The following is a 14,064-nucleotide window of genomic DNA, read 5'->3' as shown; positions in this document are numbered from 1 at the left end:
TATGCAGTACATGCAAACAGCTCTCCCTACTGGTTACAAGATGCACTGAACATCTGGCATTGAACGCATGGAAATCCATCGAGGTTAATTCACTAATTTATTGTTGAAATACCATCTCATTTATGCTTGGTTTGTATTTTTGATTAATCGTTGATTAGCTACTGAAATTACAAATTTGTCATTTCCAGATGATTCTAGGTGATGTCCATCTTTAGTAAATTTTCCAGAGGAGATACCTTATTCCGATTATAAGAAATTAGTTAGTTTGTCAAGCAGTGTCCTTTCAGAAATCAGTTCAAAAGAATCTGATTTTTGCTTATAAATTCTTTTCCAGTTTTCAGATTGAATTTTCTGTCTCAATTAATTAGGTTCTTTGTAAAAAGAGTCATACAGCATAGAAACAGACCCTTCAGTCCAACCAGTCCATGCCGACTACAATCCCAAACTAAACTGTTCCCACCTGCCTCTGCTTGGCCCATGTCTCTCCAAATATTTCTTATTCATGTACTTATCTGAATGGCTTTTAAATGTTGTATCTGTACCTGCATCCACCATTTCCTCTGGAAATTCATTCCACACACTGACCACTCTCTGTGTGAAAAAGGTGCCACTTACCTTTTTAAAATCTTTCTCCTCTCACCTTAAGAATATGCCCCTCGTCCTGAAATGCCCACCCCAGGGAAAAGACATCTGCCATTCACCTTGTCTATAGCCCTCATGATTTTATAAACTTCTATAAGGTTACCCCTCAACCTCCTACACTCCAGTACAAAAAAGTCCCAACCTCTCCAGCGTCTCCTTATAAATCAAACCCTCCATTTCTGGCAACATCCTGATAAATCTCTTCTAAACAGTCTCCATTATAACAATCAGACTTGAGTACCTTTCCATGTGTGTAACAGTGCTTGAATTAGCATAACAATGGACTCTGTGGTCTTTCTGCCAAAGTTAAATGGGAGTCTGGTCAATTACTGGACTCTCCCGTTACTTCAAGTATATGTTATATAATCTTGCGCAGATAAAAGATGCCTTTGGTTTGTTTGTTGGATAGCGTCAAACTCCAATGTTTGTCTGTTTTCTCCATATGCTACTGTACAAAATCAAACTGTTGTAGAGACTATATATGTATATATATAGGTTTTTTTATGAATATATTTTTGAAATTAAAAATGGACTCTGACTGCAAAACTACTAAGTAAGATAAAAACTTGAACATTGGATGATTTCCTGGGTGGTTACTACACATATAACAGATGATTAGTTGGTCAAAACGAGTCTGCTAATTTTGAATAATTAATTATTTTAGATTAAAAAAACACACATTTGGAAAAGTGGCATTTTAATTTCCAACTTTACATAATGTAAGGTGTGGTTTGTGCAATGAACAGAGTTCTTTCGAATGGTGGGCCTGGTCATGTTATACTTATCAGCCTTACACTGATCACGCTTGTCTTTATAAGCGAGGTGTAATCAAGTCAGTATAGGGGATGACCAGGTGGAAAGGTGCACCTTTCACGAGATTCGATGCGAGCATTAGAAGTGCGCTCTCTTCTTGCTAGCCAGGAACCTGTTACAATGATTGGCAATTCTGAATAACACAGCAGAAGAAAGGAAGGAAACAATGAAGAAAGGAAATGATGTACTGAATCTTGTTAGAAAATTTGGATCACATCAAGTGCAACATATGACTGGGGCCTTGCAGACAGAGCAGAGAAGGATGTGATGAACATGTCCTTAGACCAAAATAAAGTGAAATGCATAGCATCATCTCCCTTTCATTCTCCTGATGAGCTTCAAATGAGATGACGCTGATAGATGAATTGCTCAATGTTAGCACTGATATTAGTTTTTATCCCATCTGCTGACAATCATTATGAATCTTCCAGCATGTTCAGTGCTGAGAATAGAAATCAGCAGTGACCTACCCCATCAACTGAACCTAATTAGGCCTAACTCTGAGACACTCTGTACTGATAGAAAGCTGTTAACAAATAAAACAAAATTGACTGAATATATGTAAAGACTTATGAGTAAACCAGGTCATGTGTAACATTATTTTCAGACAAGTAATAAATTAATATAAAGTGATTTAATTTCCTGCTACATTATACACCAGTCTGTGGGTAATTCACACTGCTGTTTAAGGTTTTTTTCTTGAGGATGCACTTATTTTAACTACTATGGTCAAAGTTAATATCTTAAAGGAAAGTTACTGAACTGAATTGGTTTACTCAATGCTCATATAATTCTACTGTGGACACATATCTGTCTTTTCCAAGTAAATTTTCAACAATATTAAACATAAACTCACTTTAACCTGTCACGTGTTTCAAAGCATATTGAATTTTCTGTCTCTATGGAACATTCTATTTTGGTGTTTTTGGGTGACCAAATTTCCTCATCCAATAGGAACGACGAGATGCATTAGGAATTAGATGCACTTGGAATTTGTATTCCGTTCTAGTTGCCTCATTATGGGAAAGATGTGGAAGACTTTGAGAGGGTGCAGAGGAGATTTACCAGGATGCTGCCTGCACTAGAGGGCATGTCTTATGAAGAAAAGTTTAGGGCGCTAGGGCTTTTCTCATACAAGCGTAGTAGGATGAGAAGTGACTAGATAGAGGAGTCCAAGATATTGAGAGGATAGCCAGAGACTTCTTCCCATGGCAGAAATGTCTATCACATTTTTAAGATAATTGGGGCAAGGTTTAGGGCAGATGTAAAAGCTAGGTTCTTTGCCTGAGAATGGTGGGTGTGTGGAATGCACTGCCAGTAGCTGTAGTAGAACATTAGGGACATTTAAGTGACTCGTAGTTGGGCACATAGAAGATGGTAAAATGAAGCATATGTAAGTTGGTCTGATCTTTGAGTAGGATAAAAAGCCGAAGAGCCCCACACTGTGCTGTACTGTTCTATGTTCTATGTACCACTTCTGTTGGAGTTAAGGTATATTGATTTATTTCATAAAAACTCCAGATTAAAAAAGAAAATCTCCCTCTTTAATAGTGACCTTCATGCAGGTGGGAGATGCAAGGTGCTCCTTTCACAACAAATCAAACACAAACTGTTAATTTATTTACTGAAATTTGGTAAACTTAAGAATTCTGCTCCAAGCGATGAATAGGAACTGCAGCTTCTTAACAGCCATGCATCTCAGTAGATTACAGTGGGTGGATTACAGTCTGGATTTGACATCTGGATGTCCCACACTCAGCTAATTAAAATGCTTTTTTGTATACAGCAGCTAAAAAAGTAGTGCAGCAGGAACAATGGCCATTGATAGATAATGCTCATCAACACTAAGTAAGAATGCATATAGAGTGATTAATCAAATGATGCGAATGATACAGCATTAGCACTCGGATTTACAAAATCCTGAATTCAAGATGTCAATTTTTGACAGTAGCCTCTGCCACACTAAATCCACACTGAGTAAAGCTAACAGCCGATGTGACAAGCATTATTTAAATGAAAGCAAACTGTCATCTTACTGGAGCTACAAATAACTGTGATGAATCCTTCGAACATGAGACTGGATGTTACAATTTGACCCACGCAACTGTGAGTGTCAGAACTGCCAAACGTTTCTTGAATAATTGTTGAATCCAGCATCAACAGGAAGAACTCCTTTGTGGATCGTAATCAGATCAATCTGCAATTATACAATAAGCAAGTAAAGGGCGGCTGACCACATAAATTTTTAATGCGCAACATTGATATCGGAAAATAAATTATTTTTACTTAAATGAAGTTCTTGATGAATATGTGTGTTGATGGATATTGTCCTGTTTCAGAGATGGATGGTCAGTCAAATGATTAATGAATCAACAGAAATTTTTATTTATTTGCATATTTGTATCCAGATGTCAGCTGAAAATGTTTCATGCTTACCAGCAATTTGGTGGCTTCCTTTGTTGTGTTATATCTTGTAAGGGCCATGCCTACAACATCGTCACCCTATCATGGCTTGTGACTTAATGGTATAAAGATTGCGCAGTCCATCTTACCGAATCCTCTTACATCATGACACACTGAGGAAGCAAGCACCATTACATCTGAATATCTTAGATTGGTTAGAAAAACATTGTAGATATTGCTGTAATAAAAGTTCATTAAATTCTTCAGTACTCTGTGACCAAGCATCATTCATATGTTTCAGGAACTAATGTAAATATATCACAAGAGTTAAAGATCGTCAATAATTATATCATATCACATTGTGTTCAATATTCACTCTCAACTGCATGGCTTCGATGAACTGCTCAATGATTTTGCATCAGCATGCCAATCACAGCATTGACCTAATTCGGGAAGTTGCTACCACACTCAGACCTTGGTGGCACAGCTGCAAAGAATATTAGAGAGAAGGTTGGCCACAATGGCCAAAAACCGAATGGCCTGAAGGTGGATAAGTCACCTGGATCAGATGGTACTACACTCCAGAGTACTAAGGGAGACAGCTGAAGCGATAGTGGAGGTGTTAGTGGTGATCTTTCAGGAATCACTAGAATCAGGGAGGGTCCCAGAAAACTGGAAAATTGTTAACGTGACACCCCTGTTTAAAAATGGAGTAAGGCAAAAGAAGGAAAATTATAGTCTGATTAGCCTAACCTCAGTTGTGGGTAACATCATGGAATCCATTGAGAAGGATGAGATTTCTAAATATTTTGAAGTGTATGGCAAAATAGGTCAAAGTCAGCATGGTTTCATCAAGGGGAGGTCAAGTCTGACAAATCTGCTAGAATTCTTTGAGGAAGTAAAAAGCAGGTTAGACCAAGGAGAGCCAATGGACATTATCTACCTGAAAATCAAGAAGGCCTTTGACAAGGTGTTGCACAGGCAGCTACTGAGTAAGATAAGGGCTCATGGTTGTAGAGGCAAGCTGCTAGCATGGATAGAGCTTGGCTGTCTGGAAGGAAGCAGAGGCTGGGAATAAAAGAGTCCTTCTCAGGATAGCAAGTAGTGACAAGTGGTATTCGGCAAGGCTCAGTGTTGGGAATCACGATTTTTCAGTTTAAACATTAACGGTGTAGATAAAGGAACTGAGGGCATTCTGGCTATATTTGCAGATCATACAAAGTTAGGTAGAGAGAACAGGTAGCATTGAAGAGGCAGGAAAGCTGCAGCAGGATTTGGACCCGTGAGGAGAGTCAGCAAAAAAATGACAGATGGAGTACAGCATGGGAAAGCATGCTACTGGAGTACAGCATGCACTTTGGTAAGAAGAATACAGGTATGGACTGTTTTCTAAATGGGGAGAAAATTCGGAAGTTTGAAGTGTTAAGAGACTTGGGAGTTGTAGTCCAGGATTCTCTCAAGGTGAACTTGCAGGTTGCGTCAGTAGTTAGGAAAGCAAATGCAATGATGGCATCTATTTTGAGAGGACTTGAACATAAAAGCAGGGATGTAGTCCTGAAGGTCTATAAGGCTCTGATCAGAACACATTTGGAGTATTGTGAGCAGTTTTGGGCCTCATATCTCAGGAAGGATATACTGGCCTTAGAGCGTGTTTGGAGGATGTTCATGAGAATGGTCCCAGGAATGAGGAATGAGGAATGTTTGAGGACTCTGGATCTATACTCGGAGTTTAGAAGGATTGGGTGGGGGACCTAATTGAAAGATACAGAATACTGCATGGCCTGGACAGAGTAGGTGTTGGGAAGATGTTCCCATTGGTAGGAGGGACTAGGACCTGAGGGCATAGCCTTTGAGTAAAGGGAAGACCTTTTAAAACAGGGATAAAGAGAAACTTCTTCAGCCAGAGAGTGATGAATCTATGGAATTCATTGCTACAGAAGGCTGTGGAGGGCAGGTCATTGAGTATGTTTAAGACTGAGATGGATGGGTCCTTGAGTATCAAGGGGGTCAAGGGTTACAGGGAGAAAGGAGGAGAATGGGGTCAAGAAACGTATCCTTCATGATTGTGTGGCAGAGCAGACTCAATGGGCTGAATGGCCGAATTTCTGTACCTCTGTCTTATGGTCTAAGTGATTCTTCTGGAATAGTGTATCCTTTTATAGAAGGATATTGTTAAGCTGGACATGGTTCAGAAGAGATTTACGAGGATGTTGCCAGGTATGGAAGGTTTGAGTTATAAAGGAAGGCTGGATAGGCTGGGAGATTTTTCATTGAAGCGTAGGAAGTTCAGAGTTGACCTTATCAAAGTTTATAAAATAATGAGGGGCATAGATAGGGTTAATGACAGGTGTATATTCCCTAGATTGGGGATTTAAGACTAAGGGGAACATTTTAAAGGTGAGACAGATTTAAAAAACACAGGGGGACAAATTTTTTTACACAGAGAGTGTGAAATGTACTGCCTGATGAAGTGGTTGATGTGGGTACAATTAAAATTTTCTAAATACATTTGCATAAGTGCATGAAAAGGAAAGGTTTGGAGGGAAATGGGCCAGGAGCAGGCAGGTGAGACTAGTTTAGTTTCGGATTATGTTTGACATGGACCGAAAAGTCTGTTTCCATATTGCGTGACGCTATGACACTAAGTGAGCAGATAGAAAACTTCCACAGATAAGCATTGGATGGAGAGAATGTGCCAGAAATCCAGTCACAAAATCCTGGATACCGGCAAAGGTTTTAAAGAGATGCAAACAGCCCAGATTTTATGAAGGAATTACTGATCATGGTACTACATTTAGGAGGAACAAAAGCCAGCACAAACCAATATACAATACACCAAGCACACAATCAGTGGTAGAGGAAGAAAACTCCCCACCATAATGATTGTGCAATGATACTGAGTGACAGTAACCAGCAGAAGATAAACAAGTTATCTTCCTAGGGGAAACAAGAAGAGCACAAACCTCTTCAGAACAGTGTTCGATCTCTAGATTAGGATAAGTTGTCAAATCTTCAAAACATTACAGCAAAGTTTAAATTATTAAGCTTTTACACGTCTGTACAATTGTGAATTGACAACGTATGCCTATGATAACTGACTTCTGTCTGGGATTTCTTTTCCTCAGAAGGAATGGAATGTTGTATTAAGTCGCACCTCAGCAAGGTGATATACCTTAAAGGTCATGCTCATGTCATCGTCATTATATCATGGCATGCAACATTATTGAAGCATGATGTGGGGGGGGGGCGCAATGGCTTAGTGGTTAGCACTGCTGCTTCACAGTGCCAGGCACGTGGATTCAATTTCACCCTCAGGCGACTCTCTGTGTAGGCTTTGCATGTTCTCCCCATGTCTGAGTGGGTTTCTTCTGGGTGCTCTGGTTTCCTACCACAGTCCAAAAATGTGCAGCTTAGGTGGATTGGCCATGCTAAATTGCTCTTGGTGTCCAGGAATGTGCAGTCTAGGTGGATTACCTGTGAGAAATGCAGGTTTATAGGGATAGGGTGGGGTGTGGATCTGGGTGGGATGCTCTTCAAAGGGTCAGTGTTGACTTAATGGGTCAAATGGCCTTCTTCCACACCATAGGGATTCGATGAGATGCTTAAGGAAGATGCTACAGTATTTGTGAATTGCTTAGCTTGAGCCCACACAAGCATTTATGTAGACACTGGGTGCTGCACTAAAGGTTCATTGAATTCTTCAGTACTGTGTGACCCATGTCACAATAGTTGAAAGTCATCAGCTATCATGTCATATCACATCATTCTTTGCGCAGCAGAGTCCACATGTGCAGCTTGAACTGTGAGCACTGGCATGTTATTTGACATTTGAGGGCACCACAGCCATGGCCAGTCATATTCTTACCGAATGTTATAACGTCATTCCCTTTAAAAGGAGAGGGACCGCTGGTAAACAGAGATGGAATCCTGGTGAGGGAGTGGAGGTCTCAGAAGTCAGCTGGAAATTTGGTGAGACCCCACCACACTGCTTCTGCTTGGGAAAACTGCTGAATCTAATACTAATCAGGCATTTCATTCCCTTGCCTCAGTACTCTGAACATTTCTCATAGCTGAACTAATGAGAACCATTGAGACTAGCTATGTTTATTCATGCCAAAATTCAAACCTCGGGCCTGTCTGTAAGATGCTGTTACCCAGTAGAGCTGTAACTATAATTACAACACTGTGGTATGCAACACTGCATGTGAATACGCTTAACCTTTCGCTTAACTCAACTACAACCACATGGATGCCAAGACAGCAGACTTCCTAGCAACACTAGAATGCATACTCAGAAACAATGGACTGACAGAAGAGACACAACAAACAGTGAGACAAAGTATCGTACCCCTGATAACAAGAAAAAGACAAACACATAACCTCAACACCAAGGAGAGGGAAGCACTAAAAGCACTAAGAAACGATAAGAATATAATCATACTACCAGCAGACAAAGGCAGAATGACGGTCATCTTGGACAAAGCAGAGTACATCCAAAAAGCGCAACAACTACTTGCAGATACCAACACTTACCAAAAGAGGGTGTTTGACCCCACCCCACAGCTCACCAATAGGAACCCCACACTGAGGAACCTACAAAAAAAATGGACAGATAACCAGGTTTGACCTACAGAGAATGAAACCTGAAAGCAACAACACCCCCAGATTCTATGGACTACCGAATGTGCACAAACCAGACATCCCACTCAGACCCATAGTATCACTACCAGGGACACCATCACACAAACTGGCGAAAGAACTACAGCAGAAACTGAAACACCTGATTAGCGGATCCAGACACTCTATACAGTCAACACAGGAATTCTTGGACATCATCAGAAATATACACATAGACAAGGAAGAAACTACAGTCTCATTCGATGTAACGGCACTGCTCACCTCTATCAACAAAACCCTAGCCAGAGAAACAATAGCCAACGTGCTGGACATACAGAACAGACAACCAGACGGGGAACCTATGAACAAAGACTGCATACTCTTTATTCCCTCTTTATGGGTATTTAAGCGGGCATTGGATAGGTATATGGAGGATAGTGGGTTAGTGTAGGTTAGGTGGGCTTTGATCGGCGCAACATCGAGGGCTGAAGGGCCTGTACTGCGCTGTATTCTTCTATGTTCTATGTTCTATGTTCTATGTACTCAAACTACTGGACCTGTGCCTCACAACACACTTCACATTCAACAATCAAATATATGAACAAATCAACGGAACACCCATGGGCTCACCCATCTCTGGACTCATAGCAGAAGCGGTAATGCAAAGGTTAGAACGAACAGTCTTACCGCAAATTCAACCCAAACTCTGGGTCAGATATGTAGATGATACCTTTGTAATCATTAAAAACACAGAAATAGAGAACACACACCGGATCATCAACGCCACACTCACAGGAATCCGATTCACTAGAGAGGAAGAAAAGGACAACTAACTCCCATTCCTAGACGTGATGGTACAGAGAACACCGAACGGAGAATTCACCACAAAGGTTTACAGGAAAGCCACACACACAGACCAAGTCCTAAACTATGAAAGCAACCACCTCAACACACACAAAACAAGTTGCATCAAGACACTGTTCAAAAGGGCCACAACATACTACAGTACACCAGAACTGCAAAAAGAGGAAGAGGAACACCTATACAATGTATTCGCCAAAAACGGATACCCCCGCAATTTCATCAACAGATGCCTAAGGGAAAGACAACGGAACGAGGACATGCCACAACCCAAAGGACTAGCCACACTACCATACATCAAAAACATTTCTGAACTGACAGCCAGACTACTGTGATCACTAGGACTCATAACAGCACACAAACCAACAGCCATTCTCAGACAACAACTCACCAGGACGAAGGACCCGATACCCAGCATGAGCAAAACCAATGTAGTGTACAAACCCCCATGCAAGGACTGCACAAAACACTACATAGGACAAACAGGAAGACAGCTAACAGTTCGCATCCATGAACACCAACTAGCCACGAAACGACACGACCAGCTATCCTTAGTAGCCACACACTCAGATGACAAGCAACATGAATTCGACTGGGACAACACTACTATTATCGGACAAGCCAAACAGAGAACAGCCAGGGAATTCCTAGAGGCATGGCACTCATCCACTGATTCAATCAACAAACACATTGACCTGGACCCAATATACCGGCCACTGCAGCGGACAGCTGGAACTGACAACCGGAAGCGGCAGATACAAATCACTACAAATGCCGGAGGAAAGATCACAGAAGCGCTTCACAGGAGGCTCCCAAGCACTGAGGATGTCACCCAGACAGGGGACAAAACGTCTGCAACACAAATTCCCAGCTCAGCGAACAGAACCACAACAACGAGCACCCGAGCTACAAATCTTCTCCCAAACTTTGAGCTTAACCTTTCAAATAACAAATGTTTTGAGAAAATTTTAAGCTGTACAAACTTCCCACAGGGCCTTTATTTTAAATGATGGGACGGTAAAAAAAATTTACCCTAGCCTCACAATTCATCAAGTACCTGATGGGAGTGTTGCAAAAAAATCTCCTGAAAAGACATGAAACTTGAACGGACTTTATTATTTTCCTGCATACTTCTGTACTTGCCTTGTATTTTATTAATAACTGTGAATACTAAATATAGATTTTAAAACATATATTTGTAACAATTGAATGGTTTTTGACACATCTCCTGCATTGTGAGGCATATTGATTCAATATGCCAATTATAGGTGATAACTCTAGTTAGTGGGTAACATTCCTTACTTTGATCCAGCACCCTGTGTGGAGGAAGGGTTTCGGGTCAGTGACCTTTTGTCAACTTGTCGTCTCTGAAAGGTAGCTTCACTATTCTGGTGAAAACTCATGCAGACCTGAAACAGAAGCAAAACACTGGAGATCTGAAATAAAGACAGAAAATGCTGGGAATACTCTGCAGGTCTGGAAGCCTGAGTGATAAGAAACATGAATGAATGTTTCAGGTCAAGGTGACCTTTCATCAGAACTGGAGAATGAAGGGGTGGGAGGAAAGCACAACATTCATACTGAAAGAGAAAAGTGACCTTCGACCTGAACAGATCTCATCTCTTGTCTTCTCAGATTCTGACATTCCCATTTCCAACATGCTGCCTTTAATTGTATAAGATTTCCAGTGTGGTTTTGAGCAGACCCTTATCAGGTTCTGTTAAGGGAGAGTGAGCTGAGCAAAAATATTGCCCTTTACCTGGAGAGAGTCAATGTAACAAAAGACTGCAGCCTGGCTCCGCCCCATCGCAGAGCACTAACCAATAGCATTCCTAGGAATCACATTTACGGGGATAATTAACATAAATTATGATAACGAGCTGCAACTTGGAAACTTGTTGTTTACTTTGGAACAAATTCAGAATTCAACCAACTCCTCACCGAGTGCTGAGACTGAGGTGGGAGGATTGTCTGCAGTTTCCCAACAACCGGTGAGTAAAACAATTGCAGTAATGTTTTGTAAAATCACTGCTTACTCTTGGTTTGGATCTCCCTCGCTTTTGGAGTCGCCCAGGCAGGCAGGAGCTGAGTGAGCAGCACCAGATGCAAACTTTTCCAACGTGGATGTGTGAGGCTGGGCGCGGGAATCCGGAGTGAAACCGATCTGCAATTGAAGCGGAGCCCTCAGGTTTTTCCCTTTTGTCTCGGGTTTTGTTTTACCGGACGCTGCTGAGGTTTAGTATCGATCCAGTCGCTTTAAGCACCGATTCCCCGGGGATTGTTCTTGTGAGACTCACCGCCAAGCCGTAAGCCTCAAACAAAAAAAAAAGACAAGGACATCTTTCCATATCCGATCAACTCCCTTCCTAAGAAAAAGGGGACTTCCCATTGCATCTTCTGCTGGAATCCTTCAGTTTTGTTTCCCTGACCATTTGTGATTTATGTTTGTTTTCGTCAAAACTTCGAAATCTTACACGAAAAGTTCGGAAGGAGCCGGAATAAATAGTTAAGGAACAGCTTGGTATATCTCCTGCGATATGCAAGCATCGCCTTCTATTACTCAGACACTCCCCCGTATATTGCAGTCCCTTCAAATCACAGACAGGTCAAGGTGAGTTTAAACTGGACAGCCCTGTCAAGACAGCGCCAGTGTTACCCAACCAGGAGGATTCCTGACCTCATTCACATTGTCCTCCCATTTAATAGAGGCAGTTGAAATTGGTTCTTATTCTCCCGGGTCCTTAATGATTACAAGTACAAACCAGTAGAGGGCAAAGTATGCCATAATTCCTCTTCCATCCGTGGAAAGGGACGTTAATCAAAGAGTTTACAGATTCAATTTCCAATCTTTGCTGAGTTGGCTCGTTTGACGCAGGGCAAGTTGCAAATATCCTGTCTGGATTCAGGAAGAAAAGTTCAGCCTCGTTTAACCTTTCTGATTGGAGGAACTCTAGCAAGTCTGGCAGCATCAACGGAAAGAGAAAAAAACGGTGTTGATACTTTGAATCTGATTTTCATTTTGCCCCCAAGAATTCCTGTTGAGATTTCTTGAGAATCCCTACAGTGTGGGAACAGGCCCTTCAACCCAACAGATCCACACTGGCCCCTCCCCAGAGCAACCCACTCAGACGCATTCCACCACATTTACTCCTGACTAATGCACCAAACCTACACATCCCTGCATGGGCACTTCACCTAACCTGCACATCTTTGGTCTGTGAGAGCATCCAGAGGAAACCCAAGCAGACACTGGGCGAATGTGCAAACTCCACACAGTCACCCAAGGCTGGGATTGAATCTGGGTCCTTTGTAACATGAGGTAGCAGTGCTAACCACTGAGCCTCCATACCACCATACTGTTTGGGTTTTGTCAGCTCCTATTTCATTGTCACTGACTCCTTCACTAGGAGATGCACTCATAAAATAACGTTAACTTTTTATCTGCCCTATTTGTGTTGATATATACAATGTTTGCATTCAAACCAAGTTAGAAGAATTCCTCATTATGGTCAGTAATTATTAACCATCTAATAAACTTAAAGCCACAAGGGGAACACCTCCTCCAGCCTTGCTTTGGCCTCACTGCCACTACTTTGCAATCACACTCTGCTTCTGTTCCCACATTTACTGCTTGTTGATTCACTATGAACAAAGGGGAGGGAGTACAGCCTGCAATTGCAGGAGTGAATCTCAAGATTTTGTCCATTCTACATGTGGAAATGACTTTTCTCAGCTTGGTGACCTTGTGATTGAACTTTTTTAGATGTTTTGGGGACCTTTGGGGAGAGATTTGCACCTCACCCCACCCCATGTATTTTGAGTGTACTGCCAGCACTCAGTTCCACTCATGTGTATTGCCCATGCAATCACCTCCAACCAGACCTTGCTTTTCTACAACCACATTTCAATGGAGGAATTCAATCCCAAAGCAGTTGACTGAGATTTTATATTTTTAAAAAAGTCAAAGGAGATATATTAATGGTTTATAAGGATATCAGTATAAAGCAGAAAATAGGAGAGGGAAAATCAGACGTATTGCAGGGAAAGTTAAATGTTTATTCAAAGATTTTGCTATTTGAGGCTCTTTGTGACCTGCAACTAAGGACATAGATGATGCATGAACAGGGCATTGAAGTACAATGCAGGCAGCTAAGTTGTGAATAAGCTGAAATTTATTGAGAATGAGATGGGCTAGTTATGCATAAAGCTTTCAGTAAAAGTATCTGACTTAGGCTCAAGTAAAAGTTTGAAGGTGGAAGCAGGTTTTGGTGAAGGAACAGCAGCTCAAGTCTTGGTTCAAGAGGATACTGAAGTTAAGAATAGGCTGCTTCAGCCTGAGATATTGGACAGTGATTTATTCCAGTGACAGGGTGCCACTGATGGACCAGAAATTCACGGTCAGAGACTGCACTGCACCTCATCTGTTTCTGAGTGGCATTTTATGAGGATCATGCAACAAACGAGTTGCAATTGGTGTTACAGTTCTTTTAAAGGTTGGCCATTTACCTCTCAATTGCCTAGTTAAAAATCACACAACACCAGGTTATAGTCCAACAGGTTTAATTGGAAGAACTAGCTTTCAGAGCAGTGCTCCGAAAGCTAGTTCTTCCATTTAAACCTGTTGGACTATAACCTGGTGTTGTGTGATTTTTAACTTTGTACACCCCAGTCCAACACCGGCATCTCCAAATCATGACTACTGTCAGTTGTTCTGATGGTAGGAATATG

General features: G+C 41.4%; 1 protein-coding gene and 1 long non-coding RNA gene across 11 annotated transcripts in view; one reads left to right on the top strand and one right to left on the bottom strand.

Moving 5' to 3' along the window:
• Window positions 1–1,322: 1,322 nt before the first annotated feature.
• Window positions 1,323–11,532, bottom strand: LOC140469232 (uncharacterized). The gene is made up of 3 exons (XR_011956027.1): window positions 11,373–11,532; window positions 3,892–4,031; window positions 1,323–3,652 (listed from the first exon to the last, which is right to left on the bottom strand). It is a non-coding gene; the product is annotated as an uncharacterized lncRNA (long non-coding RNA).
• The window catches only part of akna (AT-hook transcription factor), a 214,557-nt gene continuing 211,699 nt past the window's right edge, over window positions 11,207–14,064 (top strand). For 5 of the 10 annotated variants that reach the window (XM_072565558.1, XM_072565566.1, XM_072565552.1 and 2 more), the window contains exon 1: window positions 11,212–11,327. The gene's annotated coding sequence lies outside the window, so the exon portion shown is untranslated. Of the gene's footprint in view, window positions 11,328–11,852; window positions 11,948–14,064 lie in introns of those variants that run through there. The other 5 variants (XM_072565557.1, XM_072565555.1, XM_072565560.1 and 2 more) reach the window with 5 other exon arrangements.

Source organism: Chiloscyllium punctatum, chromosome 49 (assembly GCF_047496795.1).
Source record: "Chiloscyllium punctatum isolate Juve2018m chromosome 49, sChiPun1.3, whole genome shotgun sequence".
Lineage (NCBI taxonomy): Eukaryota > Metazoa > Chordata > Chondrichthyes > Orectolobiformes > Hemiscylliidae > Chiloscyllium > Chiloscyllium punctatum.
Note: the sequence above shows the minus strand (reverse complement) of the source record. Positions and strands in the feature narration are given on the sequence as shown.